Here is a 19331-nt window from a genome sequence, read left to right as displayed (position 1 = left end):
GCTTTCCCAGGGAGGCAGGAAACAAATAAGAAGAAACCATATACAGAGCATGATGCAGGATATTCTGAACTATGCCCAGAGAGTGAGCAAAGACAGAAATCCCCCTCTGTACTCAGGGTGTCAGGAGGTGGGGAGGAAGGAGCTAAGGAGAGTGAGGCAGTGAACCCAGACAGTGAGCCTCCTCCACTCCAAGTCAAGAGCCTTGTGAGCACCAATGCACCCTCCCTCTTCCTAGGAATGGAAGGTCCTAGGGCTAGCACTAGGGCCAGGGCAAGCCAATGATCTGGGCTTTGGGGTTGTCAGGGAGGAAGGGGAAGAGGGTGGAGACAGTGGCAGAACCAGGGAGGAGCAGCCTCTAGAGGAAGCATCTGGAAAAAGAGGTGCCAGTGCTTGTGATGTCTGTGCCTCAAGTCTCTCCAGTTAACCTTCTCCTTCTCTCTTTCCCTTCCCCTCTTCTCTCTCCTCTGTCCTCCTAGCTTCTTCTCAATCAATCCTCAGAGTCCAATTCAGTCCCAAAGTCAAAAAAAAAGAACTCCACAGCTCAGGGGGTGGAAGAGACTTCAAGTTAGGATTTCAGGAAACTGTAGAAGAGCCTGACGAAGTCCAGAGTGCGATGCCCAGGCTCAAAGATGTACCCAGTCCGCCAGGAGAGCTTGAAGGCAGAGCAAACTCTGCCAACCATTGTTTCAGCATAGACCAATAGTGATCTCCAAGGCCCAGATGTCAGCCATCTACAAGTGTCCACACTGGATCAGGTCGGGGAGAAGAGATGACATGTGATTTCACCAGAAACCAAGCTACAGAAAATGGATTGTCAAAACCATGTTACATTGTTTCAAAAATAAAATTCTCTCTGAGGAGTTGAATCTGAATCCCTGTGGGTCCACATGTATTGTCCATGGAAATTCAAAGGAAATCTGGAAGGGATGTGAGGAAGAGTGCAAGACAAACAGAGCAAAGAGAGCAGGGAGAGGCAGAGTAAACATCTGGAGAGCTGCTCCAGGGTTTAGACCACTTCCATGCAGGTGCACTCAACACAGAAGGGTTTGTTGAAGATGATGTTTGGCCCAAGCCCCTGAGGAACTCCTAGGTTCCTGATGTGGATGATGAGGGGTGTGAAAGAGAAGATGAGGAGGAGGATGGAAGATAGAGAGATGAGGATGAGGGTAAAGAAAAGGAGGATGGAGAAGATGAGCTGTAGGAAAGAATGCTGATGGATTCCAACCTTCTTTATTGTTTTGAGTTTTCCTTAGTCCCTTGGAACAGCCTCTGCCTCACCCCATAGTGTTCATGGTTGCTCAGTCTCAAACCTGGCTAACTGAGGTACCTATTAGCACATTAAAGCTGGCCTCCAGGTTCTCCCAACATCCCTCAGTCCCTACCTGCTACAGGGTCCTCTTGACTGGAATACCCTGCCCACTACTCCAATATTCTCCAAACCAGGGACCGGGCTGGGCTTCCTTTGCCCCAGCTTCTCTGATTCCAATGTTACCCAGCCATGTTGGCTATTCCAGGCCTTTTGCCCTTCTGGCCTCTTGGTCTCCTGACCGCCTGGCCTCTTGCCTCCTCGCTCTCCTAGCTCAGTCTGCCAGTCATGTCCTCTCTTGACCCTTCCAGAAGCTTCTGGCTTTTTTCTCCCTCCCATCTACTGTAAATCTTCTCCACCATACCTAGGAACAGACATGTCTGCCTTTAAGTTCTTTTTTCATTCACCGAACCTGTCTTTAGATCTTTCTTCTCTTTTCAAGGGTTATCCACTTACTTTGTAGAAGAATACTTTGAGCAGAATACAGTGTCAACAGTACCTCCACACTTGTCTATTACAAATTCATTTTTACCCGTTGCTTCCTTAGAGTGGAGGCCTGGATAGAATATACATCACTTGGCTCTAGAGGGACTAACAGGGACATAACATTCTGCTCCATGCTCTGTTGGAAACTGGAGGGTGTTGGACCCCTCTGTATTCATGTACAGTGTTAGGTTCAAAGGAAACTCCAGTTCCCTACACTCCAAATACCCAGAAATGAGCTCAACCTAGACTATAGGAGGATTTCTGGCAATTAAATAAAAGTCAACATTCCTGGGGAATTTGTGAAGCCAGTTTCTGTGAACCAAAGAAGTCATTTCCCTACTTCTGTCAAAGGGACATATGGCTCTCCAATTAACACGTATGAGTGGCACCTTTCAGCATATCAAGGCCCATGCCAGTCTCCAGGCTCCCTCAGTCCCTACCCACAAGTACTGGTTAAACATTTCAAAGCCTCCACACCAGTCTCCTGGCCCTTCCCTCTCCCCAGCTACTCACTTCTCTTGTAATCCAGATATTCTCAATAATCTAGGTTGGTCCCTGCATCCTGCCCAGACAGCACACTAAAGCTGACCCTATCCTTGGGGGCACAGGTGAGGGCATGAGAGCAGGAGAGCTGACTCCACCCCCCATATTCCCCTAGATCAATCTGGATAGAGGGCCCTGCATCTCTCCTGGGCAAAACATTAGAGCTGTTCCAGGTGCTGTAAGTGTGGGTAACCCAGATCTAAAGACCAGAGACAAGGAGGACTGGCTCTACTCCTTGCTGCAGGCTGCACTGGGTGAGCTTGCTAAGGCAGTGCCAGAGAGCTCACCTGAGTAGTGTGAAAGGAGGGAAAGCTGGCAGCAGGCTGACCAACTCAGCTACCACCTAGGCCCAGAACCAGGGCTATGAGTTGTCCCACCCCAACATCCAACTCATCTATGAACTGTTAGAGCATGTAAGGGATGAACCTACAGATCCAAGATAGCAGGTTCTCCTCGACACAGGACAAAAACAGGGTATCCAAGAGGAGTCCCAGTGGAGTCTGTAGCTGGAGAGCTTCTCTCCAGGTCCAACCAAGCCCCTGCAGTCCCACAACCCACATATAAAATAAACACAAACGCTTATATTATTTAAACTGTTTGGCCTAATAGCTCAGGCTTCTTGTTAACTATTCTTATATCTTAAATTAATCCATTTCTATAAATCTATACCTTGCCACATGGCTCGTGGCTTACTGGTATCTTCACATGTTGCTTGTCATGGCGGCAGCTGGCAGTGTCTCTCTCTCTCTCTGCCATCCTGTTCCCTCAATTCTCTCTCTGTTAGTCCCACCTATACTTCCTGTCTGGCTACTGGCCAATCAGTGTTTTATTTATACAGAGTGATATCCACAGCAGGAGTCCTTTTTTGGTGGAGTAGCAGAAGCCAGAGTCCTTGAGTCGGACCAATGACTCCTGACAATGAACACTTGAAAGAAAAGATGAATGGACTAAAGGGTAATTAGTTTGACTCCACAGGCCACACTACAGCTTCCATGACAAGATTCTTCTTCTTCTTTTTCTTCTTCTTCTTCTTCTCCTCCTACTTCTCCTTCTCTTTCTTCTTTTCCTTCTCCTCCTCCTCCCCCTTCTTCTTCTCCTCTTCCCCCTCCTCCTTCTTCTTTTCCTCTTCCTCCTCCTTCTCCTCCTTCTTCTCCTCTTCCCCCTCCTCCTCCTCCTCCTCCTCCTCCTCCTCCTTCTCTCTCTCTCTCTCTCTCTCTCTCTCTCTCTCTCTCTCTCTTTAATTTTTTGTTTCTTTGAGTTGTTTGATTTGATCTTAGGTTTTTCTTTTAAATTTGGTTCAGTTTGGGGGAAGGTAGCAAGGGCAGATCGCAGATGTGAGAAGATGGTGATTAAATGGCATCAGAATACATGATGAATCAATAAAACTTTTTTTTTAAAAAAAAATGCTGTTTTAAAGGCATCAGCCCAGACACAGAAAGTGCAGAAGCTGCTTTGTTACAAGGAATCTGTGCACAGAAGAAAACCTTCCCTCCCTTCCTCTTCTCCCCTCCTCCTTCTTTCTCCTCCCTCCCCCTCCCTGCCTGCACCCGGGGACCTTGAACCAGTGTCTAAGAGGTGAGGGGGCAGGACGGAGCAGAGCAGAGACTGAGGCTACAGTAGAGGTCCAGGAGAGTGCTGAGAAGAGACTGAAAGAGCAATAGGAGAGCAGAGGCTGAAGAGGGAGGGACCCGGATGTAGATGTCTGTCCACCATCAACTTCAGACAAATAGTCATTTTATATCAGGGACCTTTGGGGTTCTGACTTATTTTCCACACTCCTGGACTCACTGAAGGAATGGGGCTTGCATCCTGTTGTCTTCTAGTGTTTTCTATCAATGTTATGTTCCTAAGTTGCTCAGTCCTCAATAGGAAAGGGTGCCTAAGGCCTTAACCTTACTTTATCTACCACCCAAATTTGTGTCCTGGTCCACAGGTCCACAGTTCACAGGTCCACAGGTCCACAGGTCCACAGGTGCTGCTGGACTCATTTTCCAACACTTCACAGTTTCAGCTTTTTAAGTTTTTTGAATCATTGAAGTTTTAGTTTGCATCTCCAGGGTTTCTAATTGTTTATTGGAGTTTTCCCAATTATGTTGCAAATATATGTAGATTTACCCAAAGTAAACTGATATCTTGATGAGTTTTTCTAGTGAACACAATGTAGCACTGTATATTAACACTTTCCACTGTCTACAACAAAATTCCATGTGGGAAGAGGGTGGTGGGTTAGCACTTTATTTCATGAAGGCCTTAAAAGCCAGATACAGACTACCAGCTCTGATTGGATCAAGAGGTGAGTGACTGTACTCCCAGCCAGTCACTCCCAGTCTCTAGGCCCTATGCATCCAGGCACACCCTGTGACCCCAACCCCATCATTGCAGCTCCAGTTACAGGCCAGTAGGCAAGACTCCTGTGGACAAGCTTCCCTATCACCTCCACCCCCATTGGACCCTGTAATCTACAACTCCCCTTCCTTCACTTTCATGGACTGGCCCACCGGGGGTACCACGACCGTAGGAGAACCAGGGCTTGGGTAGTCAGGAAGGCAAGGATTCGGCAAATGACAGACACACACTCAGAAGTGGCTTGAATCTGCTGCAGTTTTACTTTTGTAAATCAGTAGTTTATATACAGAAAAGAAAACTATCAAGTCATACAAGGAACAACAAGAGCTTGGCAATAATTTAATTACATTGTCTTTTAAAAAAACAGCAAGCACACAATTATTAATCAGTGCTAGACATATTCCTTCACCCACAAGAACTTTATGACCCAAAGAGCAGTCTGTGGTTTCTAAACTTAACACAGTCCCTAGACTTGTGTAGAATTCTTGCGGTTGCAGCTGTGTCCCTTATCTTATCTCAGCAGCTTTCTAGTTTATTACACACTTTTACTTTTCTGGTTCTCATGGCCCACTTAGCCAATTTGGATGCTGCAGATCCTCTCTAAGTATTTTTTTCAGTTTTCCACCACATATCTCTTTTAATATAAAACCTTTTTACCTGCTGGAATATGGACTCTTGTACTTTTTCTTCATGTAAGGGGAAGGGGTTCTGCTATAGTGCTTAAGTTTTCCATGCTGAACTTCCTCAACAGAGGGGCCCACCATCTGCCTCCTATGAGATAATGTTTTTTTTTTATCATAAATCACTTTAGTTGGGATTCCTAAAGGACTCCTAGTGGGTGAGTGTTTATTCCCTAGAAGTGCCTGAACCTTTATACTTTTTTTTTTTTATCTAGCAGCTTGGGGTCTTTAAAAAATAGCTCATTCTGTTATATTTAATTAAGATCCATGTCCAGCTTCCCCTTTCCTCCATAGTTCATAACCCAAGCATTCATTAATTTTGGCTGTGCTTCATAGATTAATTAGAACATTATCAGAAAAGCAGTTATACAGAACCCATAGCCCAGAGAGCTCATGATCTATGAAGTACATCTTCTTTGAGAAGAAAGCATAAATCGAGCACTCTGCCAGGGACCTCCAGGGAGCTTAGTCCAGTGGGACACGTATCTCCCATCTACTATTATTAACATAATTGTTCATGTCACATGGACAACACTGGAGTTGGTGTGGCACTTCACCCAAACCCACCCATTCCCTAACATCCCAGCAGCTCCCTGAGGAACAAAACCCACCAGAACTGATTGGAACAAAAGTCGCTTTCTGAGACACAGACACCACTTGCACTGACTGGAGGAAGAGATGGTAGACCCCAGGGCAAGAATACATTCAACAACATAAAAAGCAATATAGTACCTTGAAAAACCTAGAGGTTCTACAGCAGCAAAATGTGAACATTCCAAAGTTGAAGAAGCAGAAGGAAACAACCTTAAAAATAACTTTATGAGGATGACAGAGGGCTTTAAAGAAGAAATGGAGAATTCCCTTAAAGAGATAAAGGAAAAGGCAAACAAAAAAATTGGAAGAAAAGAATAAATCCCTTAAAGAAAACAAAGAAAAAGCAACCAAACAGGTGAAGGAAACAGTTCAAGTCTTGAAAATAGAAGACAACAGAGAAAAAAATAGAGACAATAAAGCAGTCACAAACCAAGTGAATGCTAGAAATTGAAAGTCTGAGTAAATGAACAGGAACTACTGATACAAGCTTAACCAAGAAATGCAAGAGATGGAACTGAGTATCTAGCATTGAAGATATGATAGAGGAAATAGATTTGTTGGTCAAAGAAAACATTAAACCCAACAAAGTCATAACACAAAACATCCAGAAACTCTGAGATACCATAAAAAGACCAAACCTAAGTATAACAGGGATAGAATGAAAAGAATACCAGCTTAAATGCATAAAAAATATATTCAACATAATCATAGAAGAAAACTTTCTTAACCTAAAGAAAGGAATGCCTATGACGATACAAGCTTACAGAACACCAAATAGACTGGACCCCCCAACCCCCAAAAAGTCCTATCACCACAAATCTCCCTCATGAACATTGATATAAAAATACTCAAAAAAATTCTGCCAAACCAAATCCAAGAACACATAAAAAAATCATCCACCACGATCAAGTAGGCTTCATCACACAAATGCAGGGACAGTTCAACATACAAAAATCCAAAATCTGTCAATGCAATTCATCATATAAACAAACTGAAAGAAAAACACTGCATGAGTATCTCATTGATTGCTAAAAAAGCCTTTGAAAAAAATCCAGCACCCTTTCATGATAAAGGTCTTGGACAGATCATGAATACAAAAAATTTACCTAAACATAATAAAGGCAATTTACAGCAAGCCAGAGCCAACATCAAATTAAATGGAGAGAAACTCAAAGCAATTCCACTAAAATCAGGAACAAGACAAGGCTGTATGTACACTCTCCCCACATCTACTCAATATAGTACTCAAAGTTCTACCTGAATCAATAAGACAACAAAAGGATATCAAGGGATTACAAATTGGAAAGGAAAAAGTAAAACTTTCACTTTTGCAGATGCTATGACAGTATAGATAGTTCTACCAGGGAACTCCCAAAAGTTCTACCAGGGAACTCCTACAACTGATAAACACTTTCAGTAATGTGGAGGGATAGAAGGCTAACTCAAAAAAAATCAGTATCCCTTCTATATACAGATGATAAATGGGCTGAGAAGGAAATCAGAGAAACATCAACTTTTACAATAACCACTAATAATATAAAATACCTTGGGGAAACTCTAACCAAACAAGTGAAAGATCTATATGACAAGAACTTTAAGTCCTTGAAGAAATTGAAGAAGATATAAGAATATGGAAAGATATCCCATTCTCAAGGATAGGTAGAACGTACATAATAAAAATGACAATCTTACCAAAAGCAACCTACAGAATCAGTACAATTCCCATCAAAACCCCATCACAATTCTTTACAGACCTTGAGAGATAATTCTCAACTTCATATGAAAAAACAAAACAAAAAAATCTAGAATAGCTAAAAAAAAAATTCTTTGCAAGAAAACAACATTTGGAGCATCACCATCCATGACTTCAAGCTCTACCATAGAATTATAGTAACAAACACATCTTGGTACTGGCATAAAAAACAATATGTGGATGAATGGTTTTGAATTGAACCCTGATATTAATCCACACACATATGAACACCTGATTTTTGACAAAGAAGTCAAAACTGTACAATGGATAAAAGAAGGCATCTTCAGAATGTGGTGCTCGTGTAACTGGATATCAACATGCAGAAGATTGCAAATAGACCCATATCTAACACCATGCATAAAATCAAGTCCAAGTGAATCAAAGACTTCAACATAAATCCAGATACATTGAACCTGATAGAAGAGAAACTAGAAAGTATCCTAGAGTGCATTGACACAGGAGGCCACTTCCTAAATTTAACACCAGTAACACAAACATTGTGAGCAACAATTAGTAAATGGTACCTACTGAAACTGAGAAGTTTCTGTAAGGAAAATAAGACAAAATGACAGCCAGAGAATGGGAAAAGATCTTCACCAACCCCACATCTGAGAGAGCACTGATCTCTAAAATATATAAAGAAATTAAGAAACTAGAAATCAAAATACCAAACAATCTAATTAAACAATGGGCTACAGATCTTAACAGATTATTCTCAACAGAAGACTCCCAAATGGCTGAAAGACATTTAAGAACTTGCTCAACATCCTCAGTCATCAGGGAAATGCAAATCAAAATGACTCTAAGATACCATCTTGCACCTGTCTAAATGGCTAAGATCAAAAACACTGAAGAAAGCTTATGTTGGAGAGGATGTGGAGCAAAGGGAACACTCCTGCACTGCTGGTGGGAGTACAAACTTGTAGAGCCACATTGGAAATCAGTATGGTGACTCCTTAGAAAATTGGGAATTAATCTATCTCAAGACCCAATGATACCACTCTTGGGCATATACTCAAGTGATGCTCAATAATATCACAAGGACATTATTCAACTATTTTAATAGCAACATTATTTGTAATAAACAGAACCTAGAAACAACCCAGATGCCCTCCAACCAAAGAATGAATAAAGAAAATATTGGACATGTACACAATGGAGTATTACCCACATTTAAAAAACAATGGCATCGCCGGGCGGTGGTGGCGCACGCCTTTAATCCCAGCACTCGGGAGGCAGAGCCAGGCGGATCTCTGTGAGTTCGAGGCCAGCCTGGGCTACCAAGTGAGCTCCAGGAAAGGCGCAAAGCTACGCAGAGAAACCCTGTCTCGAAAAACCAAAAAAAAAAAAAAAAAAAAAAAAACAATGGCATCATTTAATTTGCAGGCAAATGGATGGAACTAGAAAATATCATCCTGAGTGAGGTAACCCAGACTCAGAAAGACAAACATGGTACGTTCTCACTCATAAGTAGGTACTAGATGTAAAGCAAAGGATAATCAGACTACAACTCCCAACTCCAGAAGAGCTAGAAAAAAAGGAGGACCCTAAGTGCGATTCATGGATCGATTTGGGTTAGGGGAAACAGAAGAGATCTCCATGAATAAACTGAGGATGGGGTGGGAAAAGAGGAGAGGTGATGGAGGATGAGAGCATGAGGGAACATCATGGTTGATCTAGGGGAGAGTCAGAATGGAAGAGCAAGGAAAGAGATACCTTGATAGAGGGAGACATTATGGAGTAAGGGGGGAGCCTGGTGCTAGGTAAATTCCCAGGAATCCACAAAGGTGACGAGAGATAGAGTACTAGAAATGATGAAGAGGGTGCCTGAGCTGGCCTACACTGATAATCAGGTTGGTGAATACCCTAACTGTCATCATAGAGCCTTCATCCAGTAACTGATGGAAGCAGATGCAGAGATCCACAGCCAACCACCAGACCAAGCTATGGGTGTCCAGTCCAAGAGAGGGAAGAGGGATTATTTGAGCAAAAGGGGGGGGGGGCAGCATCAAGACCATGATGAGAACGGCTACAGAGAAATTGAACCTAGCTCATAGGAACTCACCAACTTTAGACCAACAGCTCTGGAACCTACATGGGATTGATCTAGGCCCTCTGAATATAGGAGACAGTTGTAGAGTTTGGTCTGTTTGAGGGGCTCCTGGCAGTGGGATCAGGATCTATCCCTGGTGCATGAGTTGGCTTTCTGGAGTTCATTACCTATGATCAGAGGCCTTGTTTAACCTTGATGCAGGAGGAAGAGACTTGGTCCTGCCTCAACTGTGAATACCAGGCTTTTCTGCCCCGCCATGGGAGGGGAGGCCTTCATTTGTTGGAGTTCAGCATGGGGGAAGGGTCAAGGAGGGGAAGGCTAGGAGGGAACAGGAGGAGGGATAAAAGGGAGAATCCATGGTTTCTATGTTAAATTAATAAAAATATTTTTTTAAAAAGGAAGAAATAAAATTAAACACCTCATCCTAACATGGGGTTTCCCCATTTACCTTTATAAACCATTTGCCTATGTGCCATGTGTATCTGCCCTCTATCCAGAGGATGTCCCTTGTTCCTCCTGGACAAATACTCCTGTCCCCTTTTCCTTTTCTCCTTCCTTTATTCTCCATTGTCCCCTATCTCCTTTAGAAGTGCATCCTAGCCCATTCTAATACAGATCTAAATCTAAATCTAAATCTCTCTTTTCCTCCTCCTAAAAGTTACCCATGAATCCTGGGAAGTGGTGGTGAAGGCCATTAATCCCAGCACTCTGGAGGCACAGCTAGGTAGATCTCAGAGTTCGAGGCCAGCGTGGTCTACAGAGGGAGATCCAGGACAGGCACTAAAACTACAAGGAGAAACTTGGTCTCGAAAAAACATTAAAAAAAAAAAATTTACTCCTGCAAGGTGATTTGCTGCACTTTTCTGCCTGAGTCAGAAAACAGCCACTGTACCTTAACTTTTCCTCTCCCACTAAAAAAAAAAAAAGGATTTCTGAGTGAAAACAGATGTTTGGCTGGGGCTTATGCCTAATCTGGAGTGCAATTTTCAGAGAAAAGATTCAGTCTACTTCAAAAAGTGTTACAGTAGAGATTTTTAGTATAGTTCACCACACTTCAGAAAGTGTTACACTAGAGGATTTAATATATATAGTTCAACTTACTTCAGGAAAGTGTTATACAGTAGTGCTGTTTTGGACACTTCACCTTATTTCAGGAAGTGTTACAGTGACATATTTAGTATAGTACATATTTTCAAGCATTCACAGTGGCTATATATTGATTCCACAAAGCCAGTTTCTCTCCAAGGCTTGCCTGGACAGGTATTGTAAAGATCGGGTTCTCACTGGTTAGGTCCTACTGTATTGGCTCTGTTTGTTCTAAAGGAAAGAATTAATATGGGACACAGAACGAGTGCTTGGAAAATGACCATCGTTGTTGATCAGGAGATGGACTATGCAGAACTGGTTCTCTCTGCAGGAGAAAGCACACTTGAAGGAAAAAAAAAGGAAGTCAATGGAAGACCCTCAACTGAGAAGAAGAGAGGCCCAAAATATCTCACAGGCTGTGTGTACTCGGCTGAATTCTGGAGGGGGTATGGTCAAGGCTCACATTAAGAATTCCAATTACAGCTTGACCAGAGATGGAATAGGGCTGGATCTGGAAAATTCTTTTGGTGATATTCTTCCATTTCCTCATAAATATCTACACTACAGGCAGAACAAAGGCTACTTTTTTATTTTTGTAGGACAATGGGTCCATGATATCTCTGGTCAGCATGTCCTTACATTAAAAACCAATTTTTATATGAGAAGTTTGCCATCCTCATTTGAACTGAAAGCACCTGAGGTAGTTCGGGTCCTCAAAGCCATGAAGGATGCTGAACTGAGATCAAGTTCAAGACAATGTTTGCATGGATCATTTGACTCTGAGGAATTAAAACTAGGACATCTTGATACGTTTTTTAACAAGGAAAAGTTGACCCTGGAGGAGCCATTCTATTTCCCTAAATCAAAACATGCAGAGTTAAAATGCACCCTAAAGAAAAGATTATAGAGATTCTCCCTAAAACTGTGTCTGCATTTGCAAACACTGATGGGGGATATTTGTTCATTGGTTTAGATGGGAAAAAACAGCAAATCGTTGGTTTTGAAGCAGAGAGGAGCGATCTTGTGCAGCTAGAGCATGTAATAGAGAAGTGCATCCAACAGCTGCCTGTCACTCACTTCTGTGAGGAGCAGGAGAAGATAAAGTACACATGCAAATTCATCCCAGTCCACAGACCTGGAGCTGTGTGTTCCTATGTCTGTGCATGCAGAGTGGAGAGATTCTGCTGTGCTGTGTTCTCTGCAGAGCCCGATTCCTGGCATGGGGAAGACAGCTGTGTGAAGAGGTTTACCTCAGAGGAATGGGTTAAGCTCTAGGTGAATGCCTCACCATTTTGAGGAAGGGGGATTTACAATCACTTTTCATTTACTCCAGAGGTTGGAAGATTGCTTTCTGGGACCTGAGCAACATCAGCACTCCTCATGTCAGGGTTTCTCTGTGTGTAGCCCTGGCTCTCCTAAAACTTTTGAGCATGGTGGCCTCATATTCACAGAGATCTGCCTCCTTTTCCTCCCAAGTGCTAAGATTAAAGACATGAGACACTGCCATTGTGTATCTTTATATTGCTGCTCTGTAGCTCAGACTGGCATGGAACTTTCTATGTAGTTCAGCAGGTTGGCCTTGAATTTGTGGCTCTTTTCCTGTATCATTTCCCAAGTGCTGGAAATTCCAACACTTTTTCATCTCTTTTTCTTTTCCTTATTCAATAATCTGACCTGGATTCCAGGGAATGTAGCTTCATGTGTACATTGGAATATGAGTTAAATAAATCTGTTCTCCCCCAACCTTCCTTCATTTGGTGCCACTTAACAACAAGTGCTCTTTGGGATGTAAGTTAGGGACTATCACTGGACTCCTGTGAGTTTGTGCCACCCAGTGGCTAGAACTAATCACTGCATCCTGAAAAGCACAGGGCATTCCTGAATAAAGGCAACAGGAGAAAGTCACAACAAAGGCCAGGTCTGCATTACTGCCCAGTGAGAAAATACTTCCTAATAGGCAAAGACAGTTCCACTGTAAGTCTCATTTTCTTTTTTTTTTTTTTTTTTTTTTTTTTTTTTTGGTTTTTCGAGACAGGGTTTCTCTGCGTAGTTTTGCGCCTTTCCTGGAGCTCACTTGGTAGCCCAGGCTGGCCTCGAACTCACAGCGATCCGCCTGGCTCTGCCTCCCGAGTGCTGGGATTAAAGGCGTGCGCCACCACCGCCCGGCTAAGTCTCATTTTCTAAATGACTTTAATAGAAGGGGTGAGGGTATATTCCAAGGGTTACAGCCATGGACTCTGCAGATGGTGTTCTGGAAATATTCAAGGATCTTACTCAAGTTGCTCATCTTCACCAGTGTGATGGAAATCAAGAATCGAAAGTGCAGAACATAGGTGCTTACTAAACTCTAGAAGGTTCTAAACCCTGCTGAGAGGACATTGAAGTAGATGGCTCATGAACCAGGCCTACAGGAATATTAGTAGTTTCTTGTAGGATAACTATGCTTGAGCATGCCTATGTCTAGGATTATGTCAAGAAGGAGTCATAGGTTTTAGGATTTATAGATTAAACTTAGTAGATTGAAAAAGACTCTCCAGGCTGGTCAGTGGTAACACATGACTTTAATGCCAGCACTCAGGGGCCAGAGGCAGATGGATCTATGTGAGTTGGAGGCCAGCCTGGTCTAGAGAGTTCCAGGAGAGCCAGGGCTACACAGATAAACCCTGTCTTGAACGAAAGCTCCCCAAGCCCAGAGAAAAAGAAAAAAGAAAAAAACCACAAAGAAACAGGGTCTCACTAAGTTGACCAGGGGGCCTTAACTCAGTGATCTGCCTGCCTCTATTTCCTGGGTGCTAGGACTAAAAAGTGTTTGTCACCAGGCCCACACATCCACTTTCTTCTCTCCTTCTTTATTTTTAAAGATGTATTACTTTATTACTTTTCCTGTAAGATAGCTCTGGGTTTAAAGGTGCCTGCCACCAAGCCTAAGACGTGAGTTCCATCCTTCTTTGGGACTTAAATGGTAGAAACATATAACTTCTGTTACAAGTTGTCCTCTGAACTCCACAGCACATGGCATGATGTCTAACCCTACACAAAATAAAAATTTTAAATATAATTTTTAAAAGATTGAATTTTTAATTTGTGTATGTATGTGTTTACCTGCATGGGTTTGTGTGTACCATTTTATGCGGGAACACCTGGGGGCCAGAAGAGTGCATCAGATACCCTGGAACTGGACTTAGAGATGGTTGTGAGACATCCAGTGGGTGCTGGAACCGAACCCAGGGCCTCTGCGAAAGCAGTAAGCACTGCTCACCACCCTCTAGTCACTGTCTGATGTGCACTTCACTTCTTTTGTTTGTGTGTGTGAGACAAGGTCTCATTTAGCCCATGCCAGCCTCCAAATAACTATAGCCAAGGATGGGCTAGAAGTCCTCATAAACCTGCCTCCACTTCTGGAGTACAAGTTCAAAGTCAACTGTAACTCGAATTCTAGTTGCTTTTAATAGTAAAAACCCAGAATAGATATGAGAGGAAATGCTGAAAGATCAGAGAGACAAAGGAGCAAGTCACAGCCACCTGTCACCTTGCCAACTCCACAGGTGAAAGGGGGAGATCCTATTTCTATGAATACTCAGACTGACTGGACTGAGATGCTGTGCCCACCCACCTTATATTTCTTTCTCCAGCTCTCTAGAAGTGTGGTTAAAGGTGTGAGCCACCACTGGAGCACCAGTTCTAAATGGTTTGAACAGTAAAAACCGCGAGCCAGACTCCACGGACGCCAAATACAAAAGTTCAGAGAGTCCAAGGGGCAACCCACAGCCAACTCTCACCTATCTTTTCTACTCCTCAGCTGAAAGGGTGATATCCGGACTCTAGGAATCCTCAGACTGAATGAGCTGAGATCCGGTCTCCATCTGCCTTATGTACCTGTCTCCAACTCCCTGGTGCTAGGATTAAGGGTGTGGCCCAATCCCACCAGTTGGCTCTCTTTCTCCCTCTCCCTCTCCCTCTTCAACTCCCTCTCCCTCTCCTTCACCCCCCCTCCCTCCCTCGCTCCCTCCCTCCCTCCCTCCCTCCCTCCCTCCTCTCTCTCTCTCTCTCTCTCTCTCTCTCTCTCTCTCTCTCTCTCTCTCTCTCCCCCTCTCTCTCTCTTCTTACACTGACTCAATGACTTAGAGCTAGGGTGGTCTTGATATCTGGAACTTCCTGCTTCCTCCTCCCAAGTTTGTGGATTAGAGGTGTGTACCAACAGTCCCTGGATTCTATGCTGAACTTGTGACTGATCAGCCCTCTGATCTTCAGGCAAGCTTTTTGATTGCGGCACAAACAAGATATCACCACAGTCACCCCCAGCTACCTAGGAGTTAGAGACCAGGCTACACAAGGCACTTTAAAAAAAAAAAAAAAAAAAAAAAGGAACTTTTGATATCTAGCTCCACTGCTAGGATTCGAAAAGGGTAGAACTAAAGGCAGATGTGACGAATTAGGCACAATACCACTGTGGCAATGCTTTGCAAAATGTTAAATGGGAGAAGCAGCCGCCTGGGATATAAAGTTGACCGCAGAATTTGCCGTATGTGTAAAGTATCAGAAAAGAGTGGAAATAAGCAAAACTGAAAACACAAACAAACAAACAAAACACTGGGGTCATGAGATGTTTAGAAACTTTTTATTTTTATTTTTCCATCCCTCAAGCTGATAGGATCATGTTCCATTGCCCTCTTTTAACAGCGTTTTTTGTTAAAATCGACAGTATCAGATGCTAGTATCAGATCCTGCCCTCAAGACACCCAGTCCAAGTTATTGGTCTACAGAACATATCCTGCCATCACTCCCAATAGAGCTACAAGATCGGAGTTTTATAGAGTCAGTCTTTGCAGCCCGCTCTTTGACTTTTTCAAGTGGAGCGTCAGACCTAGGAGAGTTTTCACGGTCCCCGTCCACCTACACTTGGGGTCCTTTAGAAGGTTTGAAAACATTTTCCTTCTTGGCTGTAGCAGGCATATCCCTTTCCCCTTTGGTCTTGTCACTTTTTCCTTTTGGTTTATCTTTTTCTCTCTTGTCCTTCTCAGACACTGCTTTGAAAGTGATGGATTCTGCCTCCGTCAGTTCATCCCCAACAGGTGTGTAGCATCGTCTCTCCTCGGGAGGACAAACGGTGTATCTGCCTTAGTGTCATCCACACCCAGCAACTCCCTGGATTGGCTGGAAGTCTCTAACAGCTCAGAACTCAGGAAGCTCTCACTCTCCTCATGCTTTCCCCGTTTTCCGTTTTTCTCTTATGCTTGTGTCTTCATGGACTCCTGGAACGTTCCCACTCTCCTTCACTTTGGATTTTGTGTTACTTTTCGGATTGTGACTATCTGTCCGTGGAAGGCTTTCCTGGATAGTTGCTGCCTTGGTTTCTGTGTCTACGAAGTTGTCCAGGAGCATAGTGTTCTCTGGGCCCTCTTGTGAAGGGTGAATTTCTGATATTAAGAGGTGAAAGTCTCTATGGAGAGAAGTCTTCTCTGGTAGCTGATGGTCTAGCCTGTGCCCCCACAGCATACCCATGGTAGTACTTGTTGTACCATTATCGGTAGGCGATTCCCCTCCCATTTCCCTGGGGCGTTCTTTCTCAAAGAGGTCTCTGCCCTTAATAGGTTTTGATGTCACGGCGAGTGGACCTTCTCCGAGGAGATCTTGACCGTGAACGAGAACCTCTATATGGAGGGGACCTTGACCTAGATCCATGATATCCTCGAGAACTGGCCCCTGAACCGTGATGACGGCTCTCGCCTCTGCCTCTCCTGGGGTATCGAGGTGATGGCGAATAGAAGCCAGAGTGTGGGCGGCTGGAGGATCCAGAGGAAGAGCTTGACCGCGTGGAGCCAGATCTTGACTTTGAGGAAGAAGCGTATGAACTTCTTGAATCTGATGAACCAGTACAGGGAGATTTAGACCTGGAAAAGGAGTGCCCTGGCTTCCTCTGAATCTTTTCATGCCCAGTCAACGCCTTAAGAAAACCATTGGTAAACTCGTCTAGCCTGGACTTTTTCTTCTCCTCTTCCCTCAGTCGTCGTTGCCCTCTATAGAATTCTTCCCTGGACAAAAGCCGGGTTGGTGTTGTAGGCATGGTGTTTGGGTGAGCAGTCTGCACTCCTGACGACCATACCCAAGGTTTCCATACAGTGGCAGGAGCTGGTGGAAACCCTGCAGGGGGGACACTGTATCCTGAAGGCTGGGGCTGGTCAGGAGGGAAGCCAGGAGAGAAGTGTGGGGGAGGTACACCAGGAGGAACAGGCACAGAGACTGGAGTTCCTGGGAGGGATGGGCCTTGAGCCCTCTGGGATCTTTGGCTGTGCTGTGGCCCGCGCTCTGTGCTCCTGTGACGACTTCCTTCCCCTCTTCTGACTTGCTGCGGTGGAGAAACCAGGTGGCCAAGCTGGTTGAAATGTCCCCAGCCTGGTGGTGGTCCACCACCTGGAAGAGCGGCACTTGTTCTTACCGGACCAGTTGTGGGGACCCACTGTCCCTGCAATGAGGACTGTGCCAACCGAGACGCAGTTCCAAGGACAGGCACCTCGTGACCCTTTTCCTGAGTAAGAGCCCCAGTGGCAACTGAGGAGGCTCCCTTAGAATGCTCTGGTTCCAGCGCTGCGGCTGGTAATAATTTATCACCCGAATCCCGGAAAGGGCCGTCTGACTTTTCCGAATGGACTGGTAGAGACACTGTCGCAGTCAAATCCGGTACCGGTACCGGAGCTGGGGCAGAAGATGGAGTTCCAGGCACAGAGGGTGCCAAGGGAGCCGGACTTGAAGTTAACGAAGATACAGAGGGAGCTGGGAGAGCTGAGGAAGATGTCACTGGGATCCTCAGAGGATCCAGCTGTCTCCGTACCAAAGTTCGCGCCAGAGGCTGGGGGCTCCTCTGAAGGAGCGGTCTTGGTGGTGGTATTGGGGGTGGGGGTGGAGGGAACTCTTGGCGAGGTCCTTTGCTATAGCCAGTTCCATTTTCGAAGTTACTAACAGCCTGTCGTAAACACTTGTTGGCAGTTAAAGCATCCGGAGAAACATGGTTCTGATGACATGTGGGACATGTATGTTCATCTGATTCCAGGAGTGCTGTCCTAATGCATTCATCACAGTAACTGTTTCCACAGCAGGGAATGATAGCAGCATCCACCATGATGTCTTTGCAGATGAGGCACAGGAGCTCCTCCGGGATAGGTGTTTTTTCTCCTTCTTCTGAAGATGACGACGACGACGACGACGATGACGACGACGACGACGACGATGACGACGACGACAAGGACGGTTTCTCTGGGAAGAAGGGTGGCTTCTCTTTCTTCCCGATCGCATAGGCCTCTGCATCTAGGGTCGGTATTGCGTATTTTCCAGAGGTGGTGAGCATCGCACCCTTCGTGTTAGGATCTTTCACCTCAGTCAGAAAACTGGTGGGAATTCCAGTGCTCCTTCTGATTCTCCGGCCGGATTCAAGGTTCTTATCCCCGTTTGTTGGGCAACTCTTAATATGATGACCAGGGACACCACAACGAAAACAGGTATAAGATGGAGGTGGTGGACCCAGAGGTTTCTTCACCGAACTGCCTGGGTCGTATTCTCGGCCACATTGCCACATCATCGCTTTGATTTTATCTTCCTCTGAAGCATTGGCTTCAGCCAGATTGGCAGTCTCTGTAAGCTGGGCCAGAGAAATGGATGCAGAAGAGTCATCGGTTGCCTGTGTGGTTCCCATCACTGGTCCAGGTCCACTTAGAGCGTGTGTCTTCCTTGCCGACTTAACGCCTCCACTAGGAATTCTTCTGACAATCACAGATGAGTTCTTAGGAATTGGCGCATCGTCATCTGTATATTCTTCTTGCGTCTCTGCGTTGAAGATGCGCAGGTCGCTATGGGCAGCTTTCAGCTTTTCTCTGCCCATAATCTGCTTCTTTAAGTCGCAGAGGGAGATTTGGAGCCCATCAAAGATGATCATGTCGTAGTTGAGTTTAGAGGAAAATTTATAGTGCACACAGGGCATGGTGGCAGAGGATTCTGTGGGCTAGGCCCCGCTCAGAGCCCTGATGTTTGCAGCTGGGTCTCAAGTAGACCCCGGGACCTTGATTGATCTCCTGTCTTCAAAGATGCTGCCTCAGAATAGAGCCAGCTCTTGGGGTACAGAGTGAGACTCTTATGTCCGGGTCCTGGGTTCTTGCCCCACACTGGGAACCAGCTGTAGCACCAGTTCTAAATGGTTTGAACAGTAAAAAACCCCAGCCAGATACCACAGACGCCAAATGCCAAAAGTTCAGAGAGTCCAAGGGGCAACCCACAGCCAACTCTCACCTATCTTTTCCAGTCCTCAGCTGAAAGGATGAGATCCGGTCTCTAGGAAACCTCAGACTGAAAGAGCTGAGATCCGGTCTCCATCTGCCTTATATACCTGTCTCCACCTCCCAGGTGCTGGGATTAAGGGTGTGGCCCAACCCCACCCATTGGCTCTCTTTCTCCCTCTCCTCTCCCTCTTCCCCTCCCTCTCTTTTTCCCTCTCCC

The 19331-nt window shown here is 44.9% G+C and overlaps 2 pseudogenes; one reads left to right on the top strand and one right to left on the bottom strand.

The window, feature by feature from the left end:
* The first annotated feature begins 10981 nt into the window (after window positions 1-10981).
* Window positions 10982-12122, top strand: LOC102905663 (schlafen family member 2 pseudogene; annotated as a pseudogene).
* A 3533-nt stretch (window positions 12123-15655) lies between these two features.
* Window positions 15656-18967, bottom strand: LOC143274475 (E3 ubiquitin-protein ligase RBBP6 pseudogene; annotated as a pseudogene).
* Between the last annotated feature and the right edge of the window lie 364 nt (window positions 18968-19331).

Source organism: Peromyscus maniculatus, chromosome 8, assembly GCF_049852395.1.
Source record: "Peromyscus maniculatus bairdii isolate BWxNUB_F1_BW_parent chromosome 8, HU_Pman_BW_mat_3.1, whole genome shotgun sequence".
Lineage (NCBI taxonomy): Eukaryota > Metazoa > Chordata > Mammalia > Rodentia > Cricetidae > Peromyscus > Peromyscus maniculatus.
The sequence above is the reverse complement of the archived record's forward strand: the minus strand, read 5'-3'. Positions and strand labels throughout refer to the sequence as shown.